The sequence below is a fragment of the Tachysurus fulvidraco genome, chromosome 21 (assembly GCF_022655615.1).
Source record: "Tachysurus fulvidraco isolate hzauxx_2018 chromosome 21, HZAU_PFXX_2.0, whole genome shotgun sequence".
In the NCBI taxonomy this organism is placed as follows: Eukaryota; Metazoa; Chordata; class Actinopteri; order Siluriformes; family Bagridae; genus Tachysurus; species Tachysurus fulvidraco.
In genome coordinates this window covers 19,205,874-19,225,035 of record NC_062538.1, presented here as the reverse complement: position 1 = coordinate 19,225,035, position 19,162 = coordinate 19,205,874, and the positions used below count along the sequence as shown (strand labels likewise).

The following is a 19,162-nucleotide window of genomic DNA, read 5'->3' as shown; positions in this document are numbered from 1 at the left end:
AAATAAAGTGAACTAATTTACATGTGTAATTACTGTAGATAAATTTCCTCTTTGTACTCATTGGACATCTTTGTAGTGATTTAAGATGGATTTTTTGATCTGTAAGTTATCACACATGACTAATGCATATACAGTGGCTATGAAAAATAATCACCCCTTTCAAATCAATCACAATTTGTAGCTTTGCAACATCAAATGATGACAAACACAAATTTTGTTTTATACATTTGTATTTACTCAATGCAACTTTTAAAGATCTAAGAGTAACAGGTCAGAAAAAAAGAAATAAAAAAATCAGTGATTTGGATAAAGGATCATACCCTTATTAAAAATGACTGGTAAACACCATAAGCCAGTAAGCATAAAATAAACTTCTGTAATGGTACGGTGTATTCTTTTCATTATATCATTAAAATGTCTTTTCATTTACATAAATAAACTAATAATCATCATTATATTGTATATAGAAATATACACATCATAGCAATTAGATATCTTTTATAACACACACATAACACATAACACTCACCCAAAAGCAGCAGAAGTCGAAGCATGGCTCTGGAAGAATACACAGAAAGTGTGATTAAGATATTTATATACATTTTAAAACATAATAAAACTAAATGATATTAAATGTTTCTATAGTCAAATGAGTCATGTATGATGGAAAATTTGTGAAGCTTTCTATTGAAATATATTTACCTTATGGATCTGTGCTTTCTGCTGTTTGCTTCTGTCTGCCACTTAATTTAATTTCAACACTAAATGAAGAAAAGCATATGGGAATGATTTAGAAACATGTAGAAATACTGGTTACAGAATGTACTATGATTCAATTAAAAATGAAGGTGCTAATTAAAATAACTAAAACTATAATTAGGTTCTATGAGATCCTGCACGGTCACATATTTGTGTGTTTGTTTGTCATACGTTATGACAGAGACTGTGGTTGAGGTTGATCACTGGTTTGTTCACTTTATGCTTTGGTTTCCTTTTCTGAAGGTTTGCATTGTGAATGCTGTAATCTTCATTCCACTGACAGCACTTTCATCTCCATGCCACTTGTCCTTACGATATAGCTAACTGGTGGCTATCTGCAGTTTTGTTTTAGTTTATTTATATATTTTTTCTTGGGCTGAGAGCTTTTAATTAATTGTGACCTGCTCTGAACTTAGACCCAGTGGTAGTTCTAGCTAGGATGAAAACCCCCCTTTACACAATTTAACTTTCATTACAAGATTTGAAATTGAAACATTCATTCATTTTCTACCACTTATCCGAACTTCTCGCGTCACGGGGAGCCTGTGCCTATCTCAGGCGTCATCGGGCATCGAGGCAGGATACACCCTGGACAGAGTGCCAAGCCATCGCAGGGCTGAAATTGAAACAATACAAATAAATATTATAAAATAAATAACAATATAATAAAGTAATAGAAAATCATAAAATAATAAATACCTTAATAGTAAATAATTTAGCAATAAACTGGCATAAGTTTAAATAAAAATAAAAAGCATATGGGGAGACATTTACATGTGCTATAGATAGTTTGTTATATTACTTACAATATGTAAGCAATATCTGCAAAATAAAATCACACACACACACACACACACACACACACACACACACACACACACACACACACACACACACACACACACACACACACACACACAAGAATGCTGCTGGGGAGAAGTGGAATGCTGATCCTCTTCCTCAAGTTCAGACATTGAGTGGCTGATAAAGACTTGGTACCAGAAGATGCTCCAAAATATTTCAGAACCCCTGAATTTGCACAAAATACAACATATTAGTCTGCATTTGTTGCACATACTGTAAATACAATACTGTAAATACACAATGAAAGCATGTCATTATGCACATTGTACAGTTTATCACAGGGCTGTCAAGTGTCACGCATTGAGAGTCTTTTGTCACGCTCTTCCGCCACACATTGTATTTCTCACGCAGAAAAACTTTTTGGCTATTTAATATGCCGCAGCGCCCAAAATGTATCAGTTCGCACCACTTAGTCGAGCCTGACACATATCAGCCAATAAAAAAAGAGGCTACACAATAGCCAATCAGAAAATAGCACTATCTGGGTAAGATTTAACGAAACAACCGATAAAAAAAGAAACATTCACTAGCGAGGGTATTTTCGATGGTCGGTTTGAACAAAACCTTAAAACGAAACAATCATGACCCTATGGCTGGGCTTGTGCCGAACTGTTTTAAATGGGAGGCAAAATTACAAATGATAAAATGAGTCCACAAAGGCAACAAGCACTTACAATAAACACCAGTCATACTCTCTCTCTCTCTCTCTCTCTCTCTCTCTCTCTCTCTCTCTCATACACACACACACACACACACACACACAAATTAATAAATGGAAATTAAACAAATACTTTGTATTTGGTTAAATTGCGGTCAGTGATCCTTGCCAAACACAACAACTCCCCGATTATTTTTTTTATTGCTGGGGGGGTTTGCAGATGTCATGCTTGCCTGTCTTCAAAACTTGAGAGCCCTGTTATCATCTAACAGAAAAAGAACTAATTCCATGGAAAGATATAACAAGTTTCAACATACAAAACAAAAGATAATGTCGATACTATTTATATTCTACATACCGTAAAACTTCAAATAATATCCCGGGCTTCTATTTACCCAAATCGCCGAACTGCACCGGTTTGTATTTGAAACAGGCGTCTATAGGAGGCCTTTAATTTAGTGTTGAGATGTTCAAGCATGACAGTAGGTTACCACATTATATTACGTTTTATTTATAATTAATTCGAATGTGTTTAACAAATCATTTAATGTAAGAAATGTCTTAGATTATTGGCAGCACAAAAAACGAAACGATGTGACAGCAATGGGCAGAACGATCGATATAAGTTACCGCTAAAATCCATCGAGCATATGAACTTGTTGTCCGAAACACATCAACAAGAAAGAATGAAGGCTACCCTGTAAAACAACTGCAATCATGTGATAGAAAATTACTCTATTCATCACTATCATAATCCCCGCGATCCTCAATTACAAGTTCATTGGCGAATTCTTCCTCCTCGTCGCTCTCCTCCACTTCTCCCTCTCCGGCCTCCGCTAACTTTGCCTGCCGTGCTTGCACTAACAGCTCCCGCACAGATGCGCACGGCTCTCCCTCTTTGAAACAATGAAATGTCTTGCCGCTGCTTCTCCCGAATTTTTCTCGGCAAATTTTGACAACTGTCAACTTTAATGTCAAATCATACTTTTTTCTTTTAGTCTCCATGGTGGTATTGAGACAATTAAGAAAAACTGAAGACTAAAAGAAAGTTCGTTAACCTCTTTGTTATGTTGCCGATCTGACGGGTTTTAGAAGATCGAATACAACCCGATACTAAAAAACAGACCAGGCCTCTATTTGAGACCGGCCTTTATTTACCCAAACCTCTCGTCACACCAGGCATTTAAAAGAGACTGGCGTCTATTAGGGACTCGGCTATTATTTGAATTTTTACGGTAAGCCGGAAAAGGGTGGCTTGTCCCCTTCAGGTTGGTAGAGAGCTCCTGCCTCAAGTGGAGGAGTTTAAGTATCTTGGAGTCTTGTTCGCGAGTGAGGGAAGGATGGAGCGGGAGATCGACAGGCGGATCGGTGTATCCTCTGCAGTGATGCGGTCGATAAACCGGTCTGTTGTGGTGAAGAAAGAGCTGAGCTGCAAGGTGAAGCTCTCTATTTACCAGTCGATCTGCGTTCCTACCCTCAACTATGGTCATGAGCTTTGGGTCATGACCAAAAGGACAAGATCCCGGATACAGGCGGCCGAAATGAGTTTCCTCCGTAGGGTGGCTGGGTGCTCCCTTAGAGATAGGGTGAGGAGCTCGGTCACTCGGGAGGAGCTCAGAGTAGAGCCGTTGCTCCTCCACATTGAGAGGAGTCAGCTGAGGTGGCTCGGGCATCTGTTCCGGATGCCTCGTGGACGCCTCCCTGGGGAGGTGTTCCGGGCATGTCCAACCGGGACGAGGCCCCGGGGAAGACCTGGGACACACTGGAGGGACTGTGTCTTCCCCCAGAAGAGCTGGAGGAAGTGTCTGGGGAGAGGGAAGTCTGGGCGTCCCTGCTTAGACTGCTGCCACCGTGACCCAGCCCCGGGTAAGCGGTAGAAGATGGATGGATGGATAAGTTATATTATATATTATTATATGCCACATGTAATCAATGTAGTAGCATTAGCAATAGCACATATTGTAGCACATTATGACAGCACAAGCAGAATGCTCTTTTATGAAGTTACTTCACTTAGGACATATTTAATGAGATTATGCCTGAAAATGTTTTAGATTTTTTCAATCGTATGATAATTAAAAAAATTGTATAATATGACTTGCTGTTTATATTTGTTTTGTTTTTATTGTATATATATGATATTTGTGTTTTTGTAATTGAATTTTTGCCAAGAAAATAGCTTTGATTGCTGACATGGCATTAAATGAAATAATCTGATTCTGAATCTGTTTGTAGATTCCCAAGTGATAAACAGAGATGTCAGTCATGGACAATAGCACTCAGGAGAGAGGGCTTTGAGCCAAAAGACCACACCTTACTGTGCAGCTGTCATTTTCGGCCTGAAGATTTTGACAGGACTGGCCAGACTGTTCTTTTAAGGCAAGGAGCAACCCCATCCATTTTTAACTTTCCTGGTCATCTTTCAAAAGTTTGTCGGAGCAATTTTTTTTTACCAAAACGTTTTGTAATTTATTATGTGTTCCTATAAGCTCAGACAATTTCCCTTTTCTCCAGTAGCCTAGTTCATCCAGGTTAAGCAGAACGTCAAACAAAGCAACCGAAGAATCTCCACACCCATGGTCCAACACACCTGTCAGGGGTTTGTAAGACCAGACCTCTTCGATCAGTCAATCTTAGTAAGTGAAATGATTTAAACACCTTTGGATGCTTGGTGGATGTAACAGTGACATTTTCAGAAGTTAGGATACATGATTGAATTTACTGCAGTAGGCTAAGGTAAGTAGTGATTGTTCATTTGAAGTTTACTTAAGTGGAAGAATGTAACAAATAAACCTAGGCCTACTAGCACTATGCATTATATTTAAAAAAAAAAAAAAGATTATCTTATCAAAACCTTAAATTTTCTCTGGACTCAATGATAAATACATGTCTGACCATTGGAATGAACAAAAAAAACAAAAACAAAAAAACAACAACAACAACAAAAAAATACAAAATCGCATTCATGACGATTTATGGTGATTTTATTTCCTTTGCCTACATTGGAAAGAGGAGTGGGTCCCCTGTTCCAAGATGGTGGCCCTATTGACACATACGTTCCAATGAACTGCATTACCCAAGGCTACATCTAGATGTATATATCTATGGCATATGTAGCACATGTGGCACATAGCACATGTAGCAGCACATGCAGCACATACAGTAGCACATTTTTCCTGTCCATTATTAGCCTACAATTTGCGTTAATTTCTAACTTGTATAATTACAATAATAATAATGCTGAGAATGTTGTGGTAAATGTCAGTGGATTTTATTGTCTCGTGTTTGGTTATGACATGGTTCTGTTTATTTATTTTGTAATGAGTTACTGAGAGCTTCACTCACGTTAATGCTGTGACTTCAGCGCCATCTGCTGGGAGGATAAAAAGTTATTTAATCAATAAAAATGTATAACAGGGATGGGCAAACTTGTTAACAAATGTTAACTTCCCGCATGTATGGAGACTTTTGTGAGACCTATTAAATAAAGCTTTATTAAATAAAGCTATTTTGACAGGATGTTTAAACAAAACAATGTGGTTCTTCACATCCACAGCAACGAGGAGCTGAATCTATCAGACTTTCTTGGTTTCTCTATAAATAAATAACATATACTCTATTTTTAAACAATATAAACAATATATTTTTCTCTTTGAATAACTTTCACCCAACACAAAACATTTCACACGTTCCTTCATTTTCTGTTTATTATTAGATTGACATTTAATCAGCACAACCTGCAAATCACCCCACCCGCATTGTGTGGAGACGCGTCCTATTCTGCCCCTGATTGGGTAATACTCGTTGCCATCGTTGGTTTGATTGGTTTGATTTAGGGTTACGGGCCGTGAATAACGGCCAATCAGATTCAGAGGAGGGCGGGACGCCCCCTCGCCGGTTCTGTTGACAGAGTCAGAGTGACAGAAAATCCGATGGCATCTGATACACTGATATACATCCACTGATGTTATTATGTTCATGATGTTCATGGAAGATCTTTTGCAAGTTTGCAAGTTATAATTACTAAGTTATGGATCTGTTAATTTAATAATAAGTTAATAAAATATACTTCACATCTCACAAGTTCCTCCAAAAGCTTATTTTTTGTGTTCTCAGTCACACTTTGTTGGCGTATATTTATTATTGTCATAGCTGTGTATTCAATATGACCATTTAAGTTGTGATAGTGAGAGACTGAGTGCATCTGTTCACACTGATTTCAATAGCAGATATCTTATAATGTCCATTGGTATCAATCTTAATATTTTTTTGAATACATGTTTTAAGTTATGATATACCACCACTGGCATGCCATCGGGACTGTGGTCATCGTGGCCCCGAGAGGTGTGGTCCCCTCTGCGGCAGGCGTCCCTTATTTTTCTGTATTGAAGGTGGCAACCCTATGCTTATCCGAACTACCTCGGGTCACGGGGAGCCTGTTCCTATCTCAGGCGTCATCGGGCATCAAGGCAGGATACACCTTGGACGGAATGCCAACCCATCACAGGGCACACATTCTCATTCACTCACGCAATCACACACTACAGACAATTTTCCAGAGATGCCAATCAACCTACCATGCATGTCTTTGGACTGGGGGGTACCCAGAGGGGAGAACATGCAAACTCCACACACACAAGGCGGAGGCGGCATTCGAACCCCCAACCCTGGAGGTGTGAGGTGAACGTGCTAACCACTAAGCCAACGTTCCCCCCTGAAAACAATTAATAAATGAAAACCACATAGTATCCCATAATGCTCATAGCAATATTCTTCATAAGCAAGTTTACTGTTTCTTTTGTTCATTTGAATTTCATTTCAAGAATACCATTCATAAGCAATAAACCATATTACACTGAAGAAATTGTGCTCGATCACAAATCAGTAAAATTACAGTCATTGTTATTAATAATGACACATTACAGAAGGCATTGCAAGGGTTCAAGTGTTCTGGAAAAGAAAGATTGCTGAGTAAAGATAAATCACCACAAAACCTGGAATTAATTTTTTGTTAGTCAGTTATATTTTGAACCTGAATGTAGACTTTTTTTGTAGGATGTTCCTCACATTCACAGTGTAGTTGCTTGAAAGTCCCAGTTTGCTCAATTCTTGCTGAAGCTGACAAAAATATGAAATGATTATCCATTATTAATAACTTAACTTACTTCCATTAGCACCAGTCTTTTAATCTGAGAGTTTAACAGATTTTCATTAGCAGTGACTTTCATACGTGGTCCCATCACAGCACCTGTATAAAAGTATTAATTAAAACCAATAAAGAAACAGACATTCAATAAGCATTCGCTTACTTAACTAAGGATCATAGATATCTCTATTTAATTTTCATCTACACATACTGTAAATAGTGTTTTTGCTTACCTGGAGTGAATGCTGCCAGAGCACAAGGAACACATATTAGGATTAGAAACAATCTGGTAATCTTATCCCAGCTGCAAACACTGCTATAGCTATCTTTTAAAATCATATTTAGACATCCAGCTTCATTTATTTATAATTCTTTAAATTAAAAATGGAGAACAAAATGGAGATCAATGTACCAGTGTAGCAGATAAAAGGGAATCTGGCAAAACAGCTTTCATCTCTCCATCAGCCAAGATGACCCACAGCTGTACAGTGTTGATTTCCACTTTGTCCAAATGAATACAAACCATTATCAGGTTTTCATGTTGGTTCTGTTCTCCGTTCCTATACAGTACAGACCTATCCATACCTCATACACAGTCACAATGCTCATTATTTTCTGAAGTTCGGTCTGATTTCTCACAGAGGCCAGGTTTATATAACTCACTCTGCATAAGCTATGAGCTTCTAGCTGTATTATAATTAGCTGATAATAATGATTCATATTGTTTTTATCAGCTAAAAATGCAGGTTAAAATAACTCAGTCCAAATGTTTAATTTTTCTGATAGAGCTTACCGTTATAGCAAACGAAATAATTTCTGTCAGTACAAGGCCGGTCAAACCACTGCCCTCCATAGCCCATGGTAACACACATCTCATTTCCATTGTAGTTGATGTTCCCATCCTCTGAAGTCTCTCTCTCCCTTCTGGTAGAAAGCATCATCATCCAGAGATAATCTCCAATGGTCCACATCATCATACATTCCAATCCAGGCTAAACCTGAGTAGCTGCCATTTACTGTGTTAAGGAGTGTGTTCATTTCCTCCATGTTATCAATAGTTGCCAGGTCAGTGTAATTCTCTCTGCAGTATCTCTGTGCTTCAGTCCAGGTCTTATTCTCATTAACAAAGTGATACTGATGAGAGGGTTTTGAGGACATTGCTAAAGGAGGTAATAAAATTGTTTGCTTATTTTTCCAAATACATTGAAGGTGTTGTAACTATGTGTAAGTAATTCTAAGTGTAAAATTTATATTTAAGAGCTTTGACATTTTTATTTATGACACAACAGAAATGTACTCACTGCTTTAACAGAGGAATGGAAAAGCTTGATCACAGTTTTTCATTTACCATGTTAAAAAGTGTGTTATTCCCCCCCCCCCAATTAATATGGAATTGACCACCATTTCCTGTCTCCATTTTAAAGGCAATACTAAATTTACGAACATGGCTATGGGGATTTGAACTTCTTTGGCTACAAAAACATGAGTGAGTTCAGGAAGTGACGATTGGTGAACAGATCTGGGATGCAGATATATTTATAATTCATCAGTGGGGTTGAGATCACATCAATAACACTACACTGAGATATGAGCCAGTGTTTTATGTGTAAATTAAAGTTTTGATGTTAATTAAAATTTCATTTCACGTCCAGTGTATTTGAAAACAATCACAAAACAAATGATGATGTTTTATTTAGTGTTTCTTTATTAGCATGTTATTTAGTCATACTTTAATCAATGCATCCATAAATCTCAGTAATAAATGAATTCAATTACTAAATACTAAATAGTCCTGTAGTGTTCCTAAAACAGGCAACTGTTAACAAAGTGATTGGAGCAAATCAGGAAATTTAATACATCAAGTTTTTTAGTTAAAATTAATTTGAGGAAAAACAATATACGAGTATATAACAAAACAAATATAAATTCAATTCCAAAACAGCAAATATAAGATTACATGTAAATCACTCATTTACTAATTAGAATATTGTAATTATAGTCATTATTATTATAATTATGGTCAAATCCAGAAAGCATTAAGAAGCTTTTGAGATCTATAAATATATTAGTTACAGTAGTGTGAGAGTGTTTAAATGAATTGCAAAGTACTTATAAAATACTTATATGTGATATAAAATAAGAAGCATATGATATGTGTATTTCTGTGTGAACAGATCTCTACAGCATTCCTGAATGCTTCTGGATTGAATGATTGCTGAATAAATGAAGAAAAATCTGGAACATAAACATATTTTGAATCTGAGCATGAATGTGGATTTTCTCCCTCATGGATCAAGCTTACGGATGCGTCTCACAGTCACAGTGCAGTTCTTTGAAAGTCCCAGTCTGCTAACTTGTTCTTCAAGCTGAAAAATGTAAAATAAATCCTGTAAGTGCTGTCAAAGTCTTTTATATGTAAATAAACCACAACTAATCAAATACCAATGTACTGTATACTTCTTCATCATGTTAGACAACAAAGACTTCTTTTGTTACCTAAATTGCTACACATCTACAAGATAAGCATAATGTAATGTTTAATGGTCAATATTGATATTTAATGATAATATTTAATAACTTTTAATGTTTAGTAAAACTGGATAAACATCTGTCTGTTTCAGATTAAGGCTCAGGAATGTTTACTCACTGCCATCAGCACAGATCCTGCAACCTCAGAGTATAAGAGATTGTCATTAGATCTGGTTTTTAGTCGCACTCCCATAACAGCAGCTGCGATATAGATTTTGCATTAAGATCAATAAACACATATACTTGTATTCTTTCCATATGCAAATTCACATGCGAAGTGTTATGCAGCATGTTTGTTCCTCATATGGAAATGTATTTATATACTGTGTGGCCAAAAGTATATGGAGTATACCTGACCAACAAACTCATGAGAATTTCACAAACTTTTGCCAAAGTTGAAAACATAATTGTTTAGAATGTCTTTGTATACAGCATTGATTTAACAGATTTAACTTTACTGGAACTAAGGTGTATAAAAATGTGTCAGCATGACAGTCACTCTATATCAGCTCCTGAAGCTCCCCACATCAAATTCAAGGCCTTGATGCTCACATACAAGACCTTGTCGGGTACAGCATCCTTGTCTGGTCCTCAACACTCTCCTAGAGGTTTATGTTCCCTCCAGCAATCTCCTAAATGAATAAAGGAGTGGTGCTTGCTGATCTTCACTTACACTAGCTCATACACCTCTACTCTGTTTACTTTTCTCCTCAAGCACTCATATATATTCATAATGTAAATGTAAATGTAAACAGAATCCCACTAAACAACTCACTAATATTTTTCTTGGATGTCTGTGTAGCTAATATGATGGTGTTGCTCAAGTCTCCACATACTTATGGCCATATAGTGTATAAAAACAGTGGTTACTGAAATTAATAGTTTAACATTAACATTGACTTAATGAACTATTGAATCTGATATAAATCACAGATATATTATTAAAGTTTAAGGACAGTCACAGTAATTGAGTGTTTACTCACCTGGAGTAAATTCTGTCAAGAAAAAGGAAATCAAAATTAGAATTTTGGAACTCACAGAAGACCTGGAAACATTTGATTGACAATTTCATGAGTTTCATTTAGTGGCCATTAACCGAGTCTTACATGAGTGTCATACAGTAATAGAGTTAGCTCATAAATTGCATTTTATTATTGTTTCTACTACTCAGAGAAGAAATACGCTCACCAGTGTAGCAGACAAAAGGTAAGCGGTCTGAACAGTTTTCATCTGTCCATTTGCCTGAATGATCCACAGCTGTGCAGTGTTGGTTTCCATATTGACCATATACATTCAAACCATTATCAGGTTCTGGTCCTTGTGCCTGAAATGCTGGTCTCCAATATGTAAAGTTTGAGTTGCTCTGATCTGACCATAATCGTTTCCTATACAGACCTATCCATATCTCATCATAGCGATACATGATGCTCAGTATCTGCTGAAGTTCATTCTCGTTCCTCACACTGGCCAGGTCTATGTAATTTTCTCTGCAGAATCTCTGAGCTTCTTCCCAGGTCATGCTGTTATAAATCTGAACATATATGTTTGTTCCTAAGATTCAAAACATTGTGATAGTCACTTATAGGCAAAATATTTATTATTATTAATATTATTATCATTCATCAGCCAATATCAGCTATAATAGCAATTTTTAACACTTCACAAATTTTCTCACATACATAGTTTATCATTCTTACCATTATAACAAACAAATAGATGTCTGTCATTACAAGGCCTGTCAAACCATTCCCCTTTGTAGTTCATGGAAACACAAAGCTCTTTTCCATTATAGTTATCAGGTTGATGGGGCCATCCTCTGAAGTCTCTCTCTCCTTCCTGGTAGAAAGCATCATCATCCAGAGACCATCTCCAGCTGTTCAGATCATCATACAGTCCAATCCAGGCTAAACCTGAGTAGCTGCCATTTACTGTGTTAAGGAGTGTGTTCATTTCCTCCATGTTATCAATAGTAGCCAGGTCAGTGTAATTCTCTCTGCAGTATCTCTGTGCTTCAGTCCAGGTCTTATTGCCATTAACAAAGTGATACTGATGAGAGGATGTAGAGGACATTGCTAAACAGGTAACAAAATTAATTAATTAATAAATGTTAATTTAGAACATTTGTTCATTTAAGTTTTTTTCAGTAGATTAGCAGTGGGTATTCATTGAGTATACTGTATATAATATTATAATAATGCTAATATTGGTGTTATGATCAGACACTGTACAGATGTTGAAAATTTTTTAAAGATCAGGAAACAAAAATTTACTCACTGCTGTAACAGAGAAATGGAAAACCTTTACTACATGATTCATCTGTCCATCTCCCAGAATCATTAAATGACACAGCAGTACAGTATTCATTCTGTGCATAATTATCTGGTTGTCCAGATTTCCAGTTGCTGAAAGAAGAGTTGCTTTGATCTGACCAAGATCTGGTTCTGTACAGGCCGATCCAAACAGCATAATAATAATAATAATAATTATAATAATCAGATCGATATAATAATAATCTGATCTTGTCATTCTCAGTCTCGTTCCTCACGCTGGCCAGATCTGTGTAATGTTCTCTGCAGTATCTCTGAGCTTCAGTCCAGTTCATGTTCTGTTTAACCAAAACATAGCTTTGACTGGCATTCACTCTACCTAAAAGAGATGGATGCAATATATAAAACTTTATGTGGAAAACAGTACTTTTACATGGAATATGTGAATATGTGGCATATGTAATTGTTTCTAAAATTATTAGCCATTCTATTTTTTATTAACGCTTACAAAACTATAATTAAAATATATATAACTGCTTTGCTTACCATCAAAACAAATGAATGGAAGTGTATAAGTACAAGAGGCTTCCCACCATTCTTTAGAGTAAATCAAAAAAACTATACATAAACTGTTCCCATACCAGTTCGTTGGTTTGTTTATATACCAGTTTGTAAAGTTTCTCTCTCCATTCCTGTAGAAAGAATCATCACCCAGAGACCATTTCCAGCTCTTTAGATCATCATACAGTCCAATCCAGGCTAAACCTGAGTAGATGTCATATGCTGTGGCTGTATTAAGGAGTCTTGTCACATCTTCTATACTGTTAATGGTAGCCAAGTCAGTGTATTTGTCTCGGCAGTATCTCTGTGCTTCAGTCCAGGTCTTATTCTGATTAATAAAGTGATACCGGTAGAGGGAACATGAGGATGCTGTGCAGGATTCTTTAAAAGACAGAATAACATAAAGTCTTAAATTAATAAAGGTGCAGTGTTGTGTATATATTTGTTTTACATTTAATTTTCACTGCTTTAAATATGCCTTTGGGACGAGGCTTTAAAGCTTAGACATTGTTTTCAAAACAAAGAAAGTAATTACTTTAAATTATATATAAGAGAGATTTACATATAAAATTTATACTCCTGAATCTTTTAAACAGTTACCTCACTGAACATCCTATGATTTGTTGAAAGATGTGAATTCCTAAATAATTGCCCAAATGCGATGTTGGCTGTAAGTAATCTTTATATTGTGCAATAATCAATAATTAGATGCTGATTAAATGAACTCACTCTTATAGCAGAAAAAAGGGATTGTGGTTATGCAGCTCTCATCTGTCCAGTAGCCTGAATCTGTGAGAGATATAGCAGTGCAGTGCTGAAAACCATATTCCCAATAAACATATACACCATTATCTGGCTGTTCAGGTATAAACTGAGTGGCTGGTCTCCAGTTTTCATACACATATTCCCGTTTGTCTGACCAGAGCCTGGTTCTGTATAGACCAATCCAAGTGTTAGAGCCACCAGTGAGATTAAGGATTTGTTCATTATCTGCTTGGTTCCTCACACTGGCCAGGTCTGTATAATACACTCTGCAGTAATGCTGAGATTGGTTCCAAGACATGGGCTGATTAATCAATGTGAAATTTTTTGTTCCATTCCATCCTGAAACGATAATTGTACTCAATAACACATCAACAAAGAACGACAGTTTAATCCTAGTTAAACACATTATATATTCTCACCATTAAAGCAAACAAATTGAAAATAATTGTTACAGTTTACATCAGACCAGGTTCCAGCAGATGTAATATAAACACACATCTCGTTTCCATTTGAGTTATCAGGTTGATGGGGCCATCCTCTGAAGTCTCTCTCTCCCTCTTGGTAGAAAGAATCATCATCCAGAGACCATCGCCAGCTGTCCTCATCACCATACAGTCCAATCCAGGCTAAACCTGAGTAGCTGCCATTTACTGTGTTAAGGAGTGTGTTCATTTCCTCCATGTTATCAATAGTAGCCAGGTCAGTGTAATTCTCTCTGCAGTATCTCTGTGCTTCAGTCCAGGTCTTATTCTCATTAACAAAGTGATACTGATGAGAGGCTAATGGCAGCATTGCTATAGTAGGATAACACAAATGTTGGTTACTATGCTTATGTTCTACTGAAAATTGCCACAATAGATAGACTCAATACAAAAATCTACTCACTGCTGTAACAAAGGAATGGAAAAGCTTGGCTACAATATTCATCTGTCCAGTTCCCAGAATCATTAAATGACACAGCAGTACAGGATTCATTCTGTCTGTAATTATCTGGTTGTCCAGGATTCCAGTTGCTGAATGAAGAGTTGCTTTTATCTGACCAAGATCTGGTTCTGTACAAGCCGATCCAAAAACTTGAATAATATGTATTATTAAACATTGATCTAATCTCCTGGTTCTCAGTCTCGTTCCTCACGCTGGTCAGGTCTGTATAATGTTCTCTGCAGTATCTCTGAGCTTCAGTCCAATTCAGGTTCTGATAAACCGGGACATATCTCTCACTTGCATTCACTCTGCCTAAAAGAGACAATAGAAATATAGGAAACCTGTACTTCTACAGAAAATATGTACTGAATTCAAAGCTAACTTGTATTTCATAAACTCACCATCAAAGCACATGAAATAAAGCGTTGAGGAACAGGAGGCTTCCCTCCAAGCTTGATCATAATACGTTACATACACACACAAACTGATTCCATACCAGTCTCTTGGCTTCTGTATAAACCAGTTTCTAAAGCTTCTCTCTCCCTCCTTGTAGAAAGAATCATCATCCAGAGACCATTTCCAGCTGTTCAGATCATCGTACAGTCCAATCCAGGCTCGACTGCTGTTCCTGATGTCAATTAAGTTTGTAAGGGCCAAGTCCTCTTCAGTGTTAGTAATAGAGGCTAAATCAACATAATTCTCTCTGCAGTATCTCTGTGCTTCAGACCAGGTCTTATTCTCATTAATAAAGTTATACTGACGTGGCAGACAGACACCAAGGTTGAAAAACCCTGTAAAATACACAATACTGTTTTTACTTAATGAATGTAATTTGAGGTCACTGAATCTCTCATTTACTAAGATCAAAAATAAAGTAAACTATTTGACATTAGATTTCATAAATTTCTTCTTTGTACTAAGTGGACATATTGCTAGTGATTTTTTGATCTGTAAGTTATCAAATATGACCAATGCATATACTGTACAGTGGGTATGAAATTTAATCACCCCTTTTAAAACAATCACAATTTGTATCTTTGCAACATGAAATTAATAGACAAACAAAAAATTTTATTTATCCAGCTGTATTTACTCACTGCACCTTATAACATCCAAGTAAAAGATATAACAGTAACATTAGTTTTCATTCACATAAATAAACACATCATCATTATAATGTATATAGAAATATGCACATTATAACAATTAGATATCTTTTATAACACACACATACTGTAACACATAACACTCACCCAATAGCAGCAGAAGCCGAAGCATGGCTCTGGTAGAATACACAGAAAGTGTGATTAAGATATTTATATACATTTAAAAACATTAACTAACTAATATTAAATGTTCCTATAGTCAAAAGAGTCATATGATGGAATATTAGTGAAGCTTTCTATTTAAATATATTTACCTCATGGATCTGTGCTTTCTGGTGTTGGCTTCTGTCTGCCACTTGATTTTATTTCAACACTAAATAAAGATGAGGAAGAAAAGTATATGGGAAGGACTTAGAAACATGTAGAAAAACTGGTTACTGAATGTACCATGATCCATATCAAAATGAAGGCACCAGCTAAAATAACTGAAACTGAAAAAATTTGCGAACTTTTCAACCAGTAAGATTCTTTGAGATACTGCCAGGTCACATATTTGTATGTTTGTTTGTCATATGTTATGACTGGGACTGTTCAAGTGCATAAGCATTTGTCCTGCTTTATAAAAAACAGAGTTAGATTCAAATATAGGTGCCATGAACATTATCTAGCATTGACATATAGGGCATTTTCAATCAGTACGGACAAACAAATTATTATTATTATTACAAATTATATCTCCAAAAGTCTGAAAAATACTTATGAAAAACTACAAATTCTTACAAGTCTTATGTGTGTACTTTCATATGAGCTTCATAGTAACCACAACTGTGGAGCATGGAATGACAGGCATTTAATGCTGAACAGGAAGAAAAAAAAGATGATTTCTGGTAAAAAGAGATAAAGAATTTATCTAAATAATCTCAGATTTAAATTGTTCACCTCAGGTCTGGTTGTTCTTATCATTAAAAGACTTGATAAACACTGAGTCTGCTTTTTTATCTCTTTCTTTCACCTCAGTGTAACCTTGCTCAGCTCAATAAGGCATCACTGACCTTGCATGTCTGTCAAATTTACCACTCCTTTCCTTTCCAAATTTATCTCCTTTCTTCTATCCTGAAGTTTTACCCATTGTATGAACTCTGTATAGAAAAGGCATTTGATATATTAGGCTGGGCCTCTGTCTCCAGATTATAATGTGATGTGTTCGGGGCACTACTTACTGTGCATTTGACTTTTATTCTTTTTTCTTTTAGTTGTTTTTGTGGATTTCTTTTTAAAAAGCAGTGGCTGCTGGGGTGTCCTCACCGTGTGGATGATGCTGGTGAGGTTGTTGGGATTGTGAGGTGGTTTGGTCACTTTATGCTTTGGTTTCCCTTTCTGTAGGTTTGCATTGTGAATGCTGTAATCTTGGCCATCTGCGGATTTGTTTAAGTTTATTTCAATATTTTTTCTTGGGCTGAGAGCTCTTAATTAATTGTGACCTAAGCTTAACGTGGTCCCAGTGGTGGTTCTAGCGAGGATGCCCAATATATATGCTATATAAGTTATATATGCCACCAGTAATCAATGTAGTAGCATTAGCAATAGCTACATACAGTAGCACATGTAGCACATAGCACATGTAGCACATAGCACATAGCACATTTTTCTTGTTGATTATTAGCCTACAATTTGTGTCAATTTCTAAGTTGTACAACGTTAATTGTATAACAGGGATTGGCAAACTTTGTGGCTTAAGGGTCATAAATAAAACCAGTCTCAACATACAAAACAAAAGATAATTTCTATACTATTTATATAATATAAATTACATGTGAAACCCAAAAAGTACTTAAAAAGTAAAGGAAACTTTTACTCAGTTTCAATTGGAACAGTGTTGTTGGTGATCCTTTTGTTTTCTTTGGTTCATTCATGGATAAAGTATTATGCACATATATCTATATGTGACACCACTCATATCCATATATGGAAGAAATTAACTTTAAGAATGCCTTTGTTAAAGGAAGAATTTATAGAAATCATTGTCATGGATGGATTACGAAGATCTCACAAGGAGCCAAAGTTACGATAAATCTGGGAGAGATGTGGGTGTTTAAAAAAATGGTAATCATGTGGAGGAGGTTCAGTTACCTTTTACTAACAAATGTAATCTTCCCACATGTACAGTATGGAGACTTTTGTGAGACCTGTATAATCTTTATTACTGTATATAAAGCTATTTTGACAGGAGGTTTAAACAAAACAGTGTGGTTCTTCACATCCACAGCAAGAAGGAGCTGGACCTATCAGACCTTCTTGGTTTCTCTATAAAAAATAACATATACTTTATTTTCAAACAATATAAAAAATATTTTCCTCTTTGAATAACTTTCACCTAACACAAAAGATTTCACACGTTTCTTCATTTACTCTTTATTATTAGATTGACATTTAATCAGCATAACCAAAACTACATGGAACCCAGTCCTGAAAACAGTTAATAAATGAAAATCACAGAGTATCCCTTAAAGAAATATTTTTCATAAGCAAGTTCAGTGTTTATTTTATTCATTTGAAATTTATTTCAATAATACCATTAATAAGCAATGAACCCAATAAAATATTACACTGAAGAAATCATGCTCGATCACAGATCAGTATAATTACAGTCATTGTTATTAATAATGAGACATTACAGAAGGCATTTCAAGGTCTGTAAATATTTGTAAAACTTTTCAAACATTTTAATAACTATATTCTCTTTTTAATGAATTTCCAACTGCTCTCGAAGAGAAAGATTGCTGAGTAAATGAGTAAATAAAAGATAAATCATCACAAAACCTTATACTTATAAAGTTATACTTTGAACCTGAATGTAGTCTTTTTCCTTCATGGATCGAGCTTACGGATGTTTCTCACATTCACAGTGTAGTTTCTTGAAAGTCCCAGTTTGCTCAATTCTTCCTGAAGCTGACAAAAAAATATAAGCTACAGTAAATACTGTAAAATCCTTTCAGTCACATATCAACCATTATGAATTTATAATGCTTTAGTGTATACTCATTTTGGACAACAATTTTTCTTTTGCTAAATACATTTTTACACATTATCTACAAAATAAACTAAATTTAATAAAATGTAATAACATACATTAAAGGTACAGATAAAGAAAGACGTTATAGAAATGTTTACTTACTTCTATCAGCACCAGTCTTTTAATCTGAGAGTTTAACCGATTTTCATTAGCAGTGACTTTCATTCGCAGTCCCATAACAGCACCTGTATAAAAGTGTTAATTACAACCAATGATGTAAAAATGAACAAAAAATCAATAAGCATTTACTTAGTTAACTAAGAATCATAGATATCTCTATTAATTTTTCATAACATACACATAATAGTGTTTCATAACAAACACATACAGTGTTTTTGCTTACCTGGAGTGAATGCTGCCAGAGCACAAGGAAGACATGTTAGGATTAGAAAACATCTGATAATCTTATTTCAGCTGCAAACAAAGCTATCGCTAACTTTTATAATCATATTTAAACATCCAGCTTCCTTTATTTATTATACTTTAAATTAATTCAAATTGGAGATCAAC

At 35.6% G+C, this 19,162-nt stretch overlaps 1 pseudogene; it reads right to left on the bottom strand.

The window, feature by feature from the left end:
• Positions 1–15,908, bottom strand: part of LOC113661733 — a 40,200-nt pseudogene extending 24,292 nt beyond the window's left edge.
• Between the last annotated feature and the right edge of the window lie 3,254 nt (positions 15,909–19,162).